Source organism: Aythya marila (genome assembly GCF_965140915.1).
Source record: "Aythya marila genome assembly, chromosome: 4".
Lineage (NCBI taxonomy): Eukaryota > Metazoa > Chordata > Aves > Anseriformes > Anatidae > Aythya > Aythya marila.
The window spans coordinates 42,834,254-42,854,232 of NC_139045.1; the positions used below are offsets into that span (position 1 = coordinate 42,834,254).

Sequence of the window (19,979 nt, forward strand, 5' to 3'; positions counted from 1 at the left end):
ACAGCTGCTCTGCCTCTCCCTGTATTTAGATTGTTGGTTACAAAAGGCCTGCAGAAACTGGTTTTTCGTTATACGTTTTTCTGGTTTTGCATCTAGTCCAACAGGCCTCTGGGTTCATGACCCAGGTTCCTAAGCAATATAATTAAACAAATAAATAATATTAATAAAGGTAGACTGCACGTTGCCTGGGCCATCTCTGTGTGGACTACATTTTGGGTTATTTGGGTATTTATTTTTTTTAAGGACAAAAAAAAAATAAAAAATCAGTTGTAATTGAAGACCTCTCTCTCCATGATAAACCTGACTGTTTCCAAAAGGAGGTGCTATTATAACTGTAAAAGAAGATGGCACAAAAATATAATGAATTTACTTGGGGTTATTAACCTAACTTGTCACACCATCCTTTCTTCTTCAGAATCACACACACATAACACACAGACACTGTTCAAGAAAACCTTTCCCTACTACACCTAGAAGAGAAAAGCACACGCACTGTTCTGGAGATTTTCTCCGCAACAAAGCCACTTACTTCAGACTTGATCTAATGCCCACCACTGTCAACCAGAATTTTCTATCAGGTTTAATACACACAGGGGTTCTTTGACAACTGTAATGGAATTATTGGGGAAGTGATGTTCATCAGCCTGGAAAAGACTCCCAAGTAAAGAGAGCTGGGAAGTGCTAAAATTTTGCCATTGAGTTGAATCTGCCTCAAAGATGGATGCAAGCTTGCTTTTGTTAATTTTATGTACTGAGGCTCTGGTTTACAAATCTGTCTTTGAACCCAGAGACCTTGCAAAGCCGGCCTGTGCTGGCAAGGGGCTGAGCTCTTTAATGACCTCCCCAGCTCCTTCAAACACATCTCCTAAAGCCATAACACTACTCCTTCTGTGCCCAGATTACTTGTTCCCATACTAGGGAAGGGGCGAACAAAGTCCAAAAGAAAAAGGAAAGCTGCTCTCCTGTCAGAGCCTCGGCTTATCTCAGCAGCCCCCTATTTTTAACTCGATTGCAAACGATATCTATGATCAAAGGGCCAGAACCCCTGGAGGAGCTTAGGCGAACAGCGTGGTGGCCGCAATTCTTCCTGATGATTTGTAAGCAGGAAAGGACTTTTGACATGAAAGACAGCTTAAACAGCACAAGAATAGCAATAAACCAGCTGTAAAATGCTTAACATTGCCCTTGAACTAATGCAAATTGTTCCAAACAATTTTCTTTTATTTTTCATTCTTCTTTTTTTTTCCTTTTTGCAGTCCCTGGATGCCCTGCTGGGACATTTAAACAGTCACATGCTCACCATACAAAAGCCTATATAAGTGGGGAAATACAGTGTACTAATGTGTTTAGAATAAGGGAACCAAACAAGGTCCACAATTCAGATCTGCTGCCTTCCCTTCTTTTGTACGAGAAAGTGTTCATTAATGACTAGCTTGTTTTGGATACTGACTGAGCTTCCAGACAGAAATGTTGAAGGGTAATTTATTGGCTTAAAATACTCAATTAAGCAATTGAGGAGATAGTTAACAAAGTAAGTAGAAACTGAATATTCTGAAAGTAAATTAGTTGGGTCACTGAATATTCTAGGTGTTTAAAAAATGATGGTATTTACATTCTGAACTTCAGCAATATTAAAGAGGAGCAATAACAAATGCTTATAGAAATTATATTTCAAGGAAGTGCTCTCTACCATAATTGCTCCCCACAGAAATTATACTACATGAGTCCTGCAGAATCCTTTAAAATCACCTTTCAAAGCATTTTTTTTTCCCCCATCCTCGTGGATCTATGGTATATTTTTCATTTCAAGCAATAATACATATCCTTATCACCAGTGATTAGTTTTAATCTTTTTAAAAAATCCAATACAGAATAAAATATAACCATGTAGCAGTTAGAGATGGGAAGGACCAATAAGATCATTGGTTCACTTTCCCAAAATGTTGAGTACTGTGATAGCTCTGTGAGGTGGGTATATCAGCTTTTACAAAATTAGAAGTAATTAGAAGTAGCTTGTTGTGTACATGTATTTAATACATTAAAATTCTCTGGTAAATCTGTTCTCTTGTTTTTATTTCTTCCTAACAATGTTTGTGACTTTTATTTTCTCTCGTATCTTTTTCATTCCTGAGGTCTCTGTATGAAGGATTCATAGTAAGAAATGAAGAAACATAATGACAAAAGGTATGGTATCTCAAAGAGCACTTAAGTATCGATTTAACTCAGTTGGAAGAAAGTGGAGCTTAAACAGACATTTAAAGTTAAACCACATTCAAATTTAGAGTCCTGATTGGAGAGTAGGGCATGCCTAACTCTTTGCAAGGTTAGCAAAGGCTGTGGTGGCAAATGGGAAAGAAATTAGATATTTTTTTAAAGATTTTATTTACTTTTTGTTACAGTTAAATTGGTTAGAAGACCTTACATCTAAGTTTAAATTGAGAAAAAAAATACATTCAAGATGTTATTCATAACTTGACACTGTATTTTAATTCATAGGACAACAGGGCTCAAACAAGCCCAGGGCCACAAACACTTCTATGGCCCCTGTATGTTATTCTTCTACGTTATTCTTCAATTTCCCTAATTACCTTATTAATCAAATTAACTTCAGAACAGTATGGTAAGAAACACCACTGCTTAACTCTGCAAGTGAGGAGCAGGAAGAGAGAGCTGTGCATCCATGGTCATAAATATATGAGGTTTTTGACCAGTCTAGGGTGTGACCTCAGGAATCCATGTTCCAGTATATCAAGCCATGTTTCTTCTGATTTCATCCCCTGGGGATTTTCTTAACAATGACAGGATATACACTTTTGCTAAATCTGTGTAGAGTGGGAACCTCTTTAGCTCTTATTTCTGGTGATGCTGTAACCACTCCCTTTCTGTACTAAGCACTTGGGTCTTGGAATAGTTTTAACTAGGATTGTTTGAGGGCCTGAATGTAACCATTAAGTAAAGTATCTAAAATGTTTTTGGCTCTCAAATATGTCAGTGAATACAGCTGATTAACATTTTATGTTAAAACTCAGACTCAGTCATTTTTCTTCGATTCTAATGATCTTATGCTCAGCAAAAGCCTTCTATTGTTCTACTTTATGTAAAATTTCAAGAACTTAAGAAAAGGTGCAAGCATTTTACTGACTTCCGTTGTTCTTACTTTGTTTCACTTTTTTCCCCAATGGATACGTTATGAAATAACTATTAAATTTGCAAAGTTTTACAGCACCTTGCCCAACTAGCAAAGAAAAGTCACTGCCTAGCTTTGTCTCTGTTTTCCTTAAGACTAATTTTTCAAGTGTTAGAGGTTAATAACACTTATTTCATCCATTGCTTGGATCTAATAAAAGCAGTGGGGCATAACATTCTGTAAAACCAGGCAATAGAGGAAATAACACTAATGTTAACCTCTAACATAAATGTAGTGGTAATTACCCTGGTCTACTTTTAAAATGAATGCCTTTTGTAGTCTCCCAAGGGGCATGGAAAAAAACTTCTCTATGTTCTAGTTTCCCAGATCAAGAGCAATCTATCCATTCCTGCTTTTCACATACCCTTTTTATGCCATACTTCTAGGCACACTGATACAGATATAAAAGGAACAAACAGTGATAGCTACTTTTAATGTATGCATTTAAAATACAGAGGCAGCTTCCTGCCAAAAGGCAACATTTCCCCCACTTCTGCCTGAGATTTAAACAAATTGGAGTAGCATACACTAAAAGGCAAATGATATCATTCAAATTCATTCATAATAGCCTAATTGAGAAGATTTCTTCTTGTGACTGCTTAGATATATATTTTTATTAATTAAAAACAGAATAAAATTGTATTTTACATAAACTTTTAAAAGCTGTCTTCTATAGTTTGGGGGATAATCCATCAAGTGCATGAATATTCTTTGTCACCTAAAAGTCCCTGTTGATCCAAATAGGACAGCCCAAGTCTTTGTGTGCTGATAGTAAACACTGAAAGTAGAATTTCACCTAAACTCATAAATTTATTCTCAGGATTAACCTTAATTTCCAGGTGTCTTCATGCATGGCAGGAAACACCATAACACTTAGAAGTCTAAGTCATTACATAACACCTTCTACCCTAAAATGGTCCTCACCTAATGGCATTAATTTTATAATAGATATATCAGAAACAACAAAAGGTTAGATATTGCTAATTAAAATGTTGCTGATTTAAATATTACACAAGGGAATAAACAAAATGGAAATAAGTAAGTATTATTCTTACTCATTTTAGTGGATGTGTTGATATGGACCATAAGACATTTTACACTTCTATGTTACATCTCTTCAAAAGACTTTTCGGTGTTTAGGAGCTCAGCATGCTACTGCTGATAGATACCACAGAACTAAACTAGAACAACACATTCAATTACTAATATACTATCATTTAAAAAATGCCTAACCTCTGGTTTCAACAATACAAGATTCAGTCACTACTATAACTATTCCTATCGCAATCTACAACTTCCTTGTGACGGGGAGTGGAGAAGCAGGTGACCTATTCTCTGTAATCACCAGTGATAGGACCCACGGGAATGGTGTTAAGCTGAGGCAGGGGAAGTTTAGGCTGGACATCAGGAAGAGGTTCTTCACTGAGAGGGTGGTCGCACACTGAAACAGGCTCCCCAGTGAAGTAGTCACTGCACCAAGCCTGTATGAATTTAAGAAAAGATTGGACTGCGCACCTAGTCGTCACAGGGTCTAAAATTTTGGGTAGACCTGTGCAGTGCCAGGAGTTGGACTTGATGATCCTTATGGGTCCCTTCCAACTCAGGATATTCTATGATTCTATTATAATAAAAATTTGTCAGCCTGCACCAAGGACCTCACAAACAGAACAGAATGTCACTGGGCACTCAAGTCTTTGCTCTCCTGTTGCTGGTCTTAGCATACATTCTGCTAAAGCAAAACAAAATTAAATCAAACCTGGTTTAAAAAAAAAAAAAAAAAAAAGTGGAATTCCTACTTCATCTGCTTAGACCTGCAAACACAGAACTAGTCACACATTTCAATTCTTTTCAGTGAAAATGTAAATAGGATTATATCTCTAAGGTTTAGAAAATTTCAAGACAGAAAGAAAAACTTATGCTCTGTCCTGCCGTGTTACAGGTGCACAGCATCTCTGGGAGATCAGACTGTGAGGCAGAACACAGGAGGGAGGTTAATAGTAATTTGCTTTGGTGGAGATTATTTTCAAGGTAACTGGCCATTTTGTTTCACCTTCACATTTTCCAAGGTGCCTCTAAGAAATGAAACACACTCATGCAACTAGATTAAGGACCATCTACTTTCAGGAACATCCAGCAAAACACAGATTCAAATGAGTAAAAGGTGTATGGATGTGTGTACATAGCTATGCACGTGCATGGACTTACAAATAAAGTTATATAGGCAGTATACTATAGAGATACACTCACAGTTCATTTGCAGAGAGAGGTTCTATGAAGAAAGAACAGACATATACTTGGCTGCAACAATAGTGTTGTAGCTTTCTGGGGCTCACCTAGAACTTTGAACCACTGTTATAAAGAAATGCTCTCTTATCCCTCTCTCTGGCTTTGAAACATTTAATAATTCTCCAACTCAGTTAAAGAAAAAGTGAAACACTGTGACCACATATTGCAGTTCTCCAGAACAGTTACTGTACTGTATTTCACTTTTGCAAAATCCATTACTACCTGTTAGGACCACCAGACTCGAGTCCTGAATCTGGTGCCAAGGATTTACTTGGTAGATACAACTTAATGACTGATGAAGACGATCAAGAGTGCTTCAGGAAGAACACTTCTTCATAATGTGCACCTTATTACTACAGGTATTAACTAGCAGAGTGGACAGAAAAAGTTGAGTGCAGGATGATGGTGATTATAAGCGTGTTGGCAAATAATCTTTGTTCAAGTAAATTAAAGGAAAAACATAGAATGATGGGTGAAAGCAAAACCAACACAAAGTAGTGAGTAACTTCTGCAGAAAGGCCAAAACTTGAAGTGGAAAATGAGAATGAAAAAGATTTTGAGGTACATACCCAACTTCTCTGCATAAAGGTTGTTTTTTTTTCCACAGCATAAAGCTAAAATGGAGAAACCTGAATACCCATCCATCCCCCGTGAGCTACCTGGTACAGAGGGAGACTGAGACTGCTGTGCTGCCACACTAATAGTCTTCAGACGCATTACATTCACTGAATTCTTTTCTAATAAGGCAAGACAGCAGAGTTCTTTTCTCTTGACATTTATGAAGCCTGCAAAGTGGAAACAATCAGTACTTTGTCAACACCTGACATTTAGCCTGACCTTTTTTTCATAATTATATTAGAAGGCTAGACTGGACCCCAGAACATTTGGAAACCAGCTGGATTTATAAACAATGAAGTACACTTAAATCCACTATACTGAACTGAGCCAGTTCAGAGTGGATTCCTCAAACCTTAGTAGACATATTCACAAAATTGCAGCATTGTAAAGCACCTTTTTAAGGAAATGGACCCAAGTTTGGTGCATAAAATATAAGTACAAACATAATCTTTCCATCACTGTCCTCACAGACTGATTTTCCTTCAGGATGTACAATCATAAAGGGAAAGCACAGTCTTCTGAAAGCTTTGCCTAAATCCCCCAAGACCTTTTCTGGATGCTCAGTCTCTCCCATGTAAGACATGGATATGGCTGCATGACAGACAAAAATCATTTCTAGTGATTGATTATTATGTTATTCACTTATATATTTCACTTATTTCATAACTTCATTATATTTGCAGGTCTCCTGCAAAACATGCTCAAGTGGAAATATGCCCAACAGCTTCACTACATCCAGGAACTGATTACATCTTTTTGCAGAGAAACAACTCTTCACACCTTCATTACTCTGTTATAGGACATGTTTGGACACACCAATGTAGATATCATCCCTCCCTACGTCACAGACTTTTTACTGTCTTCCAAAAGCAGAACTGTAGTCTGATTATCTCAGTCCTCTACATCATTACCATTTACTTTGCCAATAGCTATGTCTGTGGAATCTCATCTCTCCACAACTTCCTTGTTAATTAGGGGATGTTCTCCCCTGCCTTGTTAAAAAGGCATAGCCTGAAAGGAAGGAAGAGAAGATGTCCTGTACTGGAAACATGGGATTCTCCCTAGCATAGGAAAAGCTATGCCCCAAAGAAGTATTTGAACAAAATAATCTTTCTAATGCAAGAGAAACAATATTATCATAGTCCAGCAGCTATGAAAGAAGGTATTCTGCTGTACCTGCTGTGAACAAGGCCCCTGCTTTAATTATGTCTGAAGCTTGGTGGCAAATATCCAATCCCCAACTGAAGGAAAGAAAAGGAACCATTTATTTTTTTTCCCCATTCATTTGTAGGCTGATTATTCCAAGTCTTTGATACTTTGACCTTTTGTCCTTTATGAATGTGCCCTGGGTATACCTATAGGGTCAACTTAAACTGGCCAAGAGCAGTTAAACCTGGCTTTATACAGTGCTTTAAACACTCCACAAGTATCCAGTGCCTCCCGCCCTCGCTCCCTTATTCTTCTCCTCTCCTCCAGCACTGAAGGACAGACCCCAGTCCTACCGGTTGGTAAGAGCCAAGTACTGGTGAGCATATTATATTATATGGTGAGCATAGGGTAGGAAGGCTCTGCAGGAGGATCTGGATAGGTTGGACCGATGGGCTGAGGCCAACTGTATGAAGTTCAACAAGGCCAAGTGCCGGGTCCTGCACCTGGGGCATAACAACCCCAAGACCCCAAGCAGCACTACAGGCTGGGAGATGAGTGGTTGGAAAGCTGCCAGGCAGAGAAGGACCTGGGAGTACTGGTGGATAGTCGGCTGAATATGAACCAGTGGTGTGCTCAGGTGGCCAAGAAGGCCAACGGCATCCTGGCTTGTATCAGAAGCAGTGTGGCCAGCAGGGCTAGGGAAGTGATTGTCCCCCTGTACTCGGCTCTGGTGAGGCCGCACCTCGAGTACTGTGTTCAGTTTTGGGCCCCTTGCTACAAGAAGGACATCGAGGTGCTCAAGAGAGTCCAGAGAAGGGTGACAAAGCTGGTGAGGGGCCTGGAGAACAAGTCCTACGAGGAGCGGCTGAGGGAGCTGGGCTTGTTCAGCCTGGAGAAAAGGAGGCTCAGCGGCGACCTTATCACTGTCTACCTTAAAGGATGCTGTAGCGAGGTGGGGGTTGGTCTATTCTCCCACGTGCCTAGCAACAGGACGAGGGGGAATGGACTAAAGTTGCACCAGGGGAGGTTTAGGTTGGATATTAGGAAGAACTTCTTTACCGAAAGGGTTGTTAGGCATTGGAACGGGCTGCCCAGGGAAGTGGTGGAGTCACCATCCCTGGAGGTCTTTAAAAGACATTTAGATGTAGAGTTTAGTGATGTGGTTTAGTGGAGGACTTGTTAGTGTTAGGTCGGAGGTTGGACTCGGTGATCTTGGAGGTCTCTTCCAACCTAGACAATTCTGTGATTCTGTGTTATTAAAGATGCAAAGTATTTCCTTTGTGACAAAACACGAGTACAAGCATTGCTAGCTGCTATGACACTGTATACATGACAGCAGTGCTGGCTAGTCACTGATCCTAGAGATTAACTTTGTTGATGATCACAATAATAAAAAGGACTTAGAGAGATACCAGTATGAAATTATTGGCCTCTAAGGAAGCCCTCTGTCCAAATGCAATCTGCATCCAGCTTTTGGGGACAGATGTCTTGTTAATGACTTCAGAAAGCACCACAGAGGGAATAAAAAGAAAGGAAAATTCAGGATAAGGTACTTCAGAAAACATTGTTTCAAAAGCCTAATTGCACTGAAAGGTTTTGATCCCAAACATCAGTTGTGCATTATATATTTGACATCACTCAGACAATTCCAGCTGCCCTAATTGAAGCTGAAAGGAGATACTCTGGCAAACTCTAGCTAAAGGATTGAAAGGCAGGAATGTAGGAAAGCTTAGGAGAACAGTTTTGCTACCAATATTGGTGTTCTTCTGTGCATTAGATGCATAGGGAGCCTTGGGAAACAGCATTTCTAAACCAGCATCTGACTGGTGTGTCCAGAATTAGGTCCGAAGAATAACCAGTTAATACTGCCCGTGAAGCTGTGGTAAACAGAATCTATGTGGCAGGACTTCTCTTACAACTGTGTCCACAACAGAAAAAGCACCATGCTTCAGAACACATAAGCAGAAGTGCTAAACATATACATAAGCCTTTTCAGGCCTATAAACCACTGTACTCACTCCTTTTCTGTTTCTATTCATTCTCGCTCTATTTTTTCTCATATTTTCTCCCATGTCTTACACTTTCCAGGGATTTCAGACACCTTTAACGTCCACCACATCCAGTGCATTCAGAGGAGCCATATACTTCCACTAAACATTTCCACTCAAATGTATTCAGAACAGAGTTGAGCAGTTGCAGCAATTCCCATGCTACTAATTCAATGCAATTTAGCTTTACTTTGTAAATAAACACATATCCCCTACTCAGATAAGAGCCCTGCAAATAAATAAATACATTAGTACATTAGGTTATGCACCAACGCACTCCAAAAGCAACTGTTCAGTGGGAGGAACCCATTACCATCCCAGTTGATGAACCACAGATACAGTAACTGACGTAACCCAAATGACCCAATTTCTCTCTCAGTCAGATAAAAGAGTTATAATGCTGAAAGCCTTGTGGGAAAGCCAAGATGGAAGTTCACAAACAATCCTATGACTGGTTACTGGCCTGTTCCTGGCCTGTTCTGTAGCAGAAAAAAAAGGGAACGCTAGGTTTGATTCATCAGCATTATGAAGAATAGCTTTATAACTCGCTATAAACGGCAAGTCTGTAAGAGGCATCGAGTGAAACTTTCTCTACAATAACCACAAACTAATTAACTACCCCCTAAAAAAAATAATAATAAAAAATAAAATAAAATAAAATAAAATAAAATAAAATAAAATAAAATAAAATAAAATAAAATAAAATAAAATAAAATAAAATAAAATAAAATAAAATAAAATAAAATAAAATAAAATAAAATAAAATAAAATAAAATAAAAAGAAAGACTAGAAATTAGGAAAGACATGAAATGGTACTTAATGTACAGATGGAGATTTACATTAAAATGGATGGAAATGGATGGAAATTGGATAGTTCTGCATGGAAAAATACTGAAATCACTAAGTAAGTACCAGTGATCCAGCCTGTAGTATGCAGCCTGTCCAAAGGAGGCTAGCACTATGCCCAGACTAGTCAGAAAGGAGATTTGAATCATTCTGTGTTTTAGCTTTAAATAACCATGTCATTTGGTATTCAACAATTGAGGAAAATAATATTCATTTAAAAACTGTTTATAATTTAAAAATGGGTTATTTAAAATTAAATTGTTGGCATTCAATCTGTGGAAAAATGTCTCGGTGCTGGGTTTTCATCTATCCTGTAAATCTATCTTCAACTGTCCTAAGTAAAACTTTGTAATTCAACTGTCACTCATTTAGGAAGGTGAGACAGATCTGTTACTGGACTCCCTCCTCAGAGGCCACTGCATATTGCCTTCTCTTCCGATCTGCTGTGGGATTTTCTGGTGCATACCCTATGGGCAGATGTTCCAAGAGAATTACTGTATTTATTTAAACAAACTGCAATAAAAAAAAAAAAAAATGTTAAGACAAGTAATGATGAAAAAAAGCCACAAGTTTTCTACATCTGTTTTAGTTACACATGGTAACCAGGGAGATGAAAATATCCACGGTCCTTGGTTCTGCTACTCATAACAAAGTGCTTCTGCTTTATACACTGAATGGTTTCATTTGATTTTTTTAAGAGACTGAAAATAAACACGATCTCTATGCACAGTTTCCTCTGTTTTCAGGAACTATGACCTTTGACTCCTGTAAATCTATTTAAAGCTAATGTCTAAAGTTGTGTTGTTCCAAGGATGTACAAAATATACCTAAGATTTATGTAACAGTAAATCTTTTCTGGGCTTTTCTTTGTCAATTTCATTTCATTAACCAAAGCCAGTAACAAAGCCAGTAACCAAAAGAGCTGCACATCCTCTGGAAGCTATCTAATGGGTTACTTATTTTTATTAGAAACAAGTATTTGTTTGTATCTCATATTAATGTTGAAAGCAGGTGAAGACAGTTAGGATTTACTGTCACCCACACACACATGTGCAGTAGCATTACAAACAAGCGTTATTATTACAAGAACTTGTTTCATGCCGTGATAGGCATTCATCTCTGAAAGCAGCCCCATTAAAATAATACATGAAGTGCATGCTACTGCAGATAGCACTCTTCAAAACAGTGTTTTCTGCCTTCTGGAAGTTGTCATGGGAAACATTACAATATTAACATCTTAAGATTCGGTTTTTGAGATCACCTTGATCCTTTTATTGTACCCTTAAAACCAATGTGGCTGCCTCCATCAGCCACAGCTTAACAATTTAAACTGTTTCAAAAATATTTTTTCTTCAACAAGAATTATTGAACAAGAACTACCTCCAATGCTTTGGACACACCAGAATTTTATGAAAAAAGCCTGACATCAACAACATAAATAGTAACAGAACTGCAGTTTCAGCCACACTACTTCGTGCTATATCACAATGTGATGGGAATTATTATTTACTTCCAGAAACAAACATTCTGAGAACCACACATGGGATCAGAAGGAATGAGGTTGAGATACTTTTGTGCTTGTCTGCTTCCAGAGCAAGAGCTCCTAAGTTCATCCAGAATCACTGGTGGCATGCTGAGCTAACTAGCACATTAGCCTGCATGGCAAAATCATACTGCTCGGCAAGCAGGACTGGCTAGAGGGACATAGCTGGTTTTTTATACATATATAAACTATTGCTTTAAAACAGCTCACTTCCCAGAGACAAGGAGAAAAAGAAAAAAAAAAAAAAAAGAAAATAAAAAAAGCTAAACTGGGAGGAGAAGTTGCAAGGGAAAGAACAAAAAGAACAAGTGAACCAGCAACTATTTAGGAAAAAGTCTATCGTATGGGAAAAGACCACAAAACCATACACAAAGAAAGACAGTATCTTGATTAAACCACCAGTTGGATCAAAATTAAGACAATAATGGAGGAGAATAGATACAGTACATAACTCATGGAAAAATAGCAGTCAGCAATCCATAGAAATCATGAGTTATACACAGTGCAGAAACCTGTCAAAGAAAGCTTAAAAATGAATGATAGTAGTCTTAAGGACAGCAAGTGTTTTTTTTTTAATAAATCAGCCAAAACAACAAAATAAATCATCTTAGTAGTGAGATCAGGGTCCACCATAGTTAGCAACGGTTAAAGTGTTAATATCAAGGCAGAAACAGCAGAAGCTGCCAAGCTTGGGGGGAGAGAGTGTGGGGTGGAGATCACTGGATGAAGTTTAGGGTCAAGGAAGATGGTATCAGCTACCTATAACCACATTAAAACCAATTGACTCCTAGAAGAGTTGGCTGACTATACATCTGGCCCAATGAAGTAATCTTAATAAATCTTTTAATAATGGGGAAATTCAAGACAGAAAGAATGCTAACGATTTGCCAGCACCCACAAAGGGCAAGTTGGATGACCCAGGTAATTACAGGCTGGTTAGTGTAACATCTATTTTAGGCAAAATAATGGAAAACCAATAAAGGGATTGAATTGATAAAGAACTCACAGATAGGAACATAATTACTGCCAGTTGGCATGTTTTACTGGAAAGCAGATCTTGTCAAATATATCTTATCCCATTCAATCCTTTCAGGAGATTATATATTTTATTAATGAAAGTAACTGTACAGATGCAATAATCTTGGACTTCTGTAAGACATGCAGTTCTGATTTCTTTAGCATTACCCAATGTCAATGAGACATATCAGCGGATTAAGATGTAGCTTAGAATCATTTCTTAGTGAGGGATAACAACTGAATGGAAGATTCCTGAGGGAGCTCTGGCAAATTGGTATAGGTGCAATACAATTCAACATTTTCATTGGTGATTTACTAATATTAATTTCCACTCACCTCCATAGTGGGACTTTCACAGAGACATGTATATAGGCCACTACAGACCTATACAGTGGGATGCTAGATCTTTAAAAGCAGGAATAGAAAGGGATTTAAGTGTGAGTGTATAAATTTAAATTGGGCTTGATGATTTAACAAATATTGAGAAAGAAACCCTAGATATATAAATGGAGAAGTATTGAGTAGAAATGTGTTTTAACCTGTAGAGCTGATTAATCCACTGAAAAATATTTGCTCACAGTTTTAAAGTTCACTTTCTAAAAAGAAGATAGGAAAACTAGAACAATTAAATTGGAAAAGCTACAAAAATGAAGGCTGGATAAAAATAATTTATGCTGAGATGGGATACACTTCAAGACCTTACTTTCTTCATTTCAACTGATAATATTTGAGCAGAATAATGATGTATAAATACCTTCATTGAGAGAAAATACCTGACACTAAAGAATTATTAAATTTAGGGGGAAAAAAAAGCTTTAAGATCCAATGTCAAGAAACTGATGCCGGACATATTTAAATTTAAATAAGGTATTTTAAGTTAATTATTTACTCTTGGAGAGGGGAAGGGGAAGAGGAAAAAATTCTCCATCTCTACATATTTTCCAATCAAAATTGGTCTTTTCCAGAAGATACGCTTTAGTCAAACATTACATTACTAATAGGGTTCAATACAGAATCAACTGTCAGAAGTTGACAGACTGTATTGTGGTGCTTCTTGTATTAAGCTATATAAGCCTATGACTGAAGCAAAATTGTTTTTCCAAGCTAGTTAGGGGAAATATGTAAGAGACTTGAAAACTAGGTGTATAAACCTCATATTGGCTCATCTCTGCATCACTGAGAGGTAGACACTAATTGCCATTGATGGTCCTTTTCTAAGGATGGCCCAGTGAAAAGCTCAGAGAATGCTATGTCCAAACTTAATTCTGTGTAATGTTTAGATTCAACTTTCCTTAACTTGTACAGGGCAGGCACTAGACCCACTGAAGCCAATCAGTTCCAACAAATCAGGGCGTGTAAATAGGAGTTTATTGTCTTTGATTAAGCTGTGGCCCCCTTTTCTTCACAACACCGCCTTTTAAGGCAGTTCCTATGTTCCCTTCTGCAAAGGGAATGGGTAAATAGCTGTGCTAGGTCCTACCACAGATTATGTCACTTCCCAGAAGGACCTGCAGGACGTACTGCTGAAGGGGTTGGTACCGTACATCCAAACATTGCCTCTTATAAGTGAAGGGGAGGAGTTTCATGTTAGATCTTGTCTTCAAGCAGGAAATGACAGAAGATCAGAACTTTTAATTAAGAAAAAAAAAAAAAAAAAAAAAACTAAAATCTCACAGTACATCTAAGAAAACATTCCCAGCCTTTTCTTCCTAACACAATAATGGTTTTTTATGTATCATCATTAAGCAATAGATGTTCAGGAAGGAATTGCTCCTGACTTACAGGTCTACAAATTTCAGAGGACATAAATAACACGGAATAACAAAAAGGGGTCTTTTAAAGTGCAAGTCACAGATGAAACAGGAACCTTAAAAAGACTTGAGTATAAACATATAAGGCAAAACTTGCAAGCCAACTCAGGCAGGCTGTTCTGTTCAGCAGGGATGACATGGAAAAAAAGACGGTGATAATATGAGAAGCAGATGGATTTGGGAATACTGGAGGAGCAGATGGGGAGGACCGGGAACAGGAAGTTTGATGTGGGAGGACAGCTAAGGAGGGCAAGCTGTTCTTACACACAAAGCTATGAAAGTGGTGGCAAGCTGTTTAAACCTGACACTGTTAACAGATGAGGAGCCAGTAGAGAGATACAAAAGAGGGCCACAATGTGATCAAGCTAAGCAAAAGCTCCGCAGATGCATTTCATGTTCACTGGAAAGGGTTCTACTTGGTTTAGGGAAGCCAAAGCAGTAGATGGCACATGGAGGACATGTAAAAAGAGAATCTGTGGGAACCAACATCTATGTGGATTTAAAAAAAATAAATCAGTTGGCTCACACTGCAAGAATTACTCATCATTAGATTTGGGGACAGATGTTTAATTGATGGAAATCAGAGGAGCTATATGAGTTTCAATGGAGCTATAGCAATTTACAATTACTGGCAGGTTTAGCCCTGTTTCTCATTAACTAACAACATATCATCAACAAATAGCATACTTTGTATATTTACAGCACTTAAGGACTATTATTTTTAGACTGACAAAGTTATTTTCTTTTCAAAATGAGCTAAGTTAGCTGATGTTTCCTCCCTTTCATAATTCTGCTGCTACCACTAATGGCCATTTTCACTGGCTTTAGCTTAGTAAATATTTTGTATTTTCTCAAGTATTATGTCATTTCTCAGTATACGGCTCACAATCTTGTTGCTTAAATTTATATGGCATGCATTAGTCAATTGGAGATTGACATACGAGTTTGATTTAGGTTAAAAAATATGAACCAGAGCAGAGGACGAAGAATTCAATTTATAACCACTAAGATTGCAAGGAAAATACAGCCGAGAACAATGTTGGCATTCCTCAAAATAGCAAATATAAGTGTGGTTGTGGTTAGGAGAGGGAAGTCAAAGGGGAGGATTTTCCAAAGTAATGGAATAGAAATTTTACAGTGGTTTGTCTGGTCCTTCTATTCAGAGAGTTTGTTAACTGCCTAAATAAAGTAAGTACAGAATTGTAAGTACAGTATTTGCATTCTGAATAACAGTTTTTGCCTGAGGACCTAAACTTATTTTATTAAGCAAATGAGCAAATAAGTAAGTAGCAAACACATCTAGAAGATAAAAATTAATTCTAGCAGAATGTTCTCAAACCGTGAGGCTACATCATATGACCACCTAAGAGGTCTTCCACCTTGAAAAAAAAAAAAAAAAAAAAAAAATCAAAATCTGTATATTTTCTCCGTTTTGTTTTTTAAAAATAATTTTTAAAATATATCTTTGATTCATTCTTCCAATCTCTGCATTAGCAGGAAGAATTTTACTGTATTTAAAAATTTTCATAATTGAAAGAAAAAGGCTTCACCAAAAACTGCTGTCTGAAATTTCTCGAAAGCTGGCCCAAGATATCTCTTCATACATGTATGTACACACAAACCACAGACATGAATGTATGAAAGACAAAATTCATATCTGTGTCCATCAATAATTTCTAAAAGATAAACAGAGATCAGGTATAAGGAGACAGTTGTCTAGAAAATGAACATTTTATGTTTCTCTCCCAAACTAAGATACGAGGAGTTTGTTCATTTCTTTCTTTCCCCCACTTTCCCTCACTGGTCTTAACATCTTACTCTGTATCTCAGTATGTTGTACAAACATAACACCTTAAAAATAGCATTTTTTTTATTTTTTATTTTTTTGCCACAGTCTCATCTAAAAATACAGATTTTAGATCAACAATAACCTGATTCATTACCTTACCTGTGTAACCAGACCAGGTAAATTTTTCCTCCTTTTTCCTGGTATTTTTATTCCATCTCCTTTAAATTTTATGTCAAGTCTACTACTGTCTTATTTCTTCTCAATATGCAAAATACAGCTGAAGTCTGTCTCTGACTGTGGTGGGTTAACACATGTAGGCAGCTAAATATGACAGAGCCACTCACTCCCCACCCAGTGAGATTTTCCCAGTGAGGGAAAAGAATTGGAAGGGCAAAAGTGAGAAAACTCATGGCTTGAGATAAAGACAGTTTAATAAGTAAAAGAGAAAAAGGACAAAACAAAACAACGTAAACAAGTGAAACAAGTGTAAAAAACAGCACTCACTAAATTAGCCACATGATGGCCAGCCAGTCCCTGAGCAACAGCAACCCCTGGCAAATAACCCCTATCTCCGCTCCTCCCAGTTTTATTGCTGAGCACAATGTTCCATGGTATGGGCTATTCCTTTGGCCAGTTGGGGTCAGTTGTCTCTGCTGTATTCCCTTCCAGCTTCTTGTCCATCCCCAGCCTACTCACTGTGGGTGGGGGCAGAGTGAGAAACAAAGAAAGCTCTGATGGCATATAAGCGTTGTTCAGCAACAGCTAAAATATTGGTGTGTTATCAACACAGTTTTGGTCACAAATCAAAATCATAGAACCATACAAGCTGCTATGAAGATAATTAACTATCACAGCCAAGAATAGTACATTGACTCATCAGTTTTGACCTTATCAACCTTCATTTTCAGAGCCCTTTCTAATCATCGGTTGCAAACTTTAATATTACTTCCTTGTCATCAGTTATATGGTACTATCTTCTTGACTCTCCTTGTCAAGCTTTGTGCTACCATCCACATGTGCTAATGTTCAATTTTGTCTACTGGTCTTTCTGTCATTTACAAATCAGTTCTATTATTTGTTTTGCAAGTATCTTCTTTGGATAGAATAAGGCCTCATGTGTGTTTCTTTCTCTACTGATATTTAATGCCCCCTTAAAATCTCACCTCCTCCATCATTAATTGAGATTAGTTGTATAAAAATCACTGGATTTGTTATTCTAATATCTATTTAATTTCTGTTTTTTTACAAAACCTTAGTAGCTGCATTTGAGAAGATGCATGAATGGGTGCCACAGAATTATTAATAAAATGAAAATAAAGAACATCACAGCCCACACATACACAGATATATATTGCTAACAATGATGATGATTATGGCAGTGTTCAGTTAAAATCCCAATGGTAAACTTTTAGCTCCTTAAATTGTTCAGATCTCAAAGACACAATTTTTATTTAGGTCTAAAACTAAGCCAAATGATTCACTCCCACAAATTTGTTACTGGTAACTAACCGTATACCCATGGTTACATAGTCAAATAGAAGTGCTCAGAAGGATCTTTTAAAAAGACAATGCATTTTGAAAGAGAAACAACGGGTTACTGATTAGCAACAGAGCAGAAACTCTGGTCAGGAAATGTCTTAAAGTATTAATAACCAAATACACTTAGATGAATATAAAATAACACATCTGCTCAAGCCATTATAAAGTCATAGAAATACATTTGTATTGGGCACTTACAGTTTCCTGCTTGTCTTCTTCCTGTTCCCCATTGATTCCATAATGTCTTGGCATTGCTGAACAAGCTCCTGGGAAGTACAGTTAAACAGAGTTTCAGAAGCTGAAGAGGAGGAAGACAAAGAGAGCTTGATTTAGTTTGCAGTAATGGCAATAAACAAAACAAGAAAAATACTTAGTGAAAGAAGTGTTTTTCTACGGAAATCCTAGCCGTGGTCATTTTGGTTCTAGCAAAGAATGTCAATATTGAAGTAGTTCAACTTAGTGGAAACATATAATTCTCATGAGTGCAGCATTCTAAGAGATCTAGAATGTCCAAGCTAATAAATATCTCAAGTCAAATTAAATAAATCAGCGTGGCGGCATTGTAGGGGTTTAATTTTATAATCTACATATAAGTTTAGAGTACTGCAATAGACTTTCCCTCATTTATTTATGCCTGTACCAACATTCATCCACTTAGCAACTCATAATGTAATCAAGTTAGGAAAACAAAGCCCTGCACGCTACGTTAGTTTTCATTATACAGCTCAGGATTACATTCGGCCTTTGTATTTCTAAATACTACCCTATTCAGGGTACCTGAACAGATCTGTAATAGCAGCAATGGCCTTCTCTCAGTTGGTGGGAAATTAGAGATTTATCTAAGTGCTTAAAGGCAGTTGAAAGAAAGTTGTCCAATCTTTTGTGGTAAGAACAATGTAGCAGGGAGAAGATGCCAACAGAAGAGGAAGCAAGACCACAGATGCACACATGGATGTGTGTGCTGAGCATGAAGCTAGCTGCAGACTGCACAGTTTGACTGATTTCCGGGGATACAGAGCTGCTATGACAAGGTATGCTTTCATGGTGACATTCGGTCTGTGCTGCCACACTTTTACCTCAACCCTGCTGATTCCAAATCCAAAGAGATAATGCAGGACTGACTATGTTCAATCAACAGAAACTTGAACATAATTCATAGATAAAATGCAAATAGAATTGAATGTAATGGAAGAATACATGAAAGTGAAAATTCTTAGTATTGAGGAGCATGAACATGAAAGATGTGACTGGGTTATAAAAATTAACACCAATAAGACAGTTTAAAAACAAAAACAAAAAATAGTTTATGGCGCGTTTAAGGCCAGACAGCTAGAGATTCATGCTAACCGCTACGTAATTTGTTTGTTCCATGGCAATCTCTTCAGTTTCTATACCCAAACTCTAGATGCCCCATCAGGTGTGACCTGTCCTGGAATAATACCATTTCCCATTTCCCTCCATTTCCCACATTTTACAAACAAGTCAGCAACAAGTAATTCCCATAAATTTCTTTTCTATAGAACTCACAAAGGCTAGAGATTACGCTGTGAGATGATAGCCACTGATGCAAAACGGGTTCTTCAAATAAACTGTCAGATTTATTTCAGACATTCAGAGTTGGCAACCCATCTCTTGTTAGACTTTTTTCCAATCCCATAAACTAGGAATTATTTCTGACTTTATGCTCACTTGAAATTTTGGCATTTTGATGTACACATCATGGGATTTTTTTCTTTCCCATACTGATTATTGACTCATATTGCCTGAATTTTTGCTACAGCACTTACATTTGAACAGTCATAACCTAGGAATAGGCATAGAAGTCACCTTTTCCTACATCTTCCTAGAGATTTGGGCTAGAACTGCCAATAATTCAACTCCTTCCTTCTTCCCAACCCTATTTATCTGCCATCCTATGACTTCTCTTATTAGTAAAGGGGTTTGTCCTCACCAGGATCCTTGGGAAGCAGTATTCCTGCACACTAGAAATGCAAAATAGTCTGGAAAAAAAGTGTATTAATATTTTGCACTACCTGACCATTTTTGTACAGACTTTCTGGGAGAGATGGAGGTAAGTTTCTGCATGACCTAAATGCTCCGGAGATAAGTTGAAAGTTAACAGTAAGATACCATGTCTAGAATACT

The 19,979-nt window shown here is 37.5% G+C and overlaps 1 long non-coding RNA gene across 1 annotated transcript in view; it reads right to left on the reverse strand.

Moving 5' to 3' along the window:
- LOC309878168 overlaps nt 1-18,075 on the reverse strand; it is an 87,997-nt gene extending 69,922 nt beyond the window's left edge. Inside the window, exon 1 of the long non-coding RNA XR_014317497.1 lies at nt 18,033-18,075. This is a non-coding gene — a long non-coding RNA (uncharacterized lncRNA). The remainder of the gene's footprint in view (nt 1-18,032) is intronic.
- Between the last annotated feature and the right edge of the window lie 1,904 nt (nt 18,076-19,979).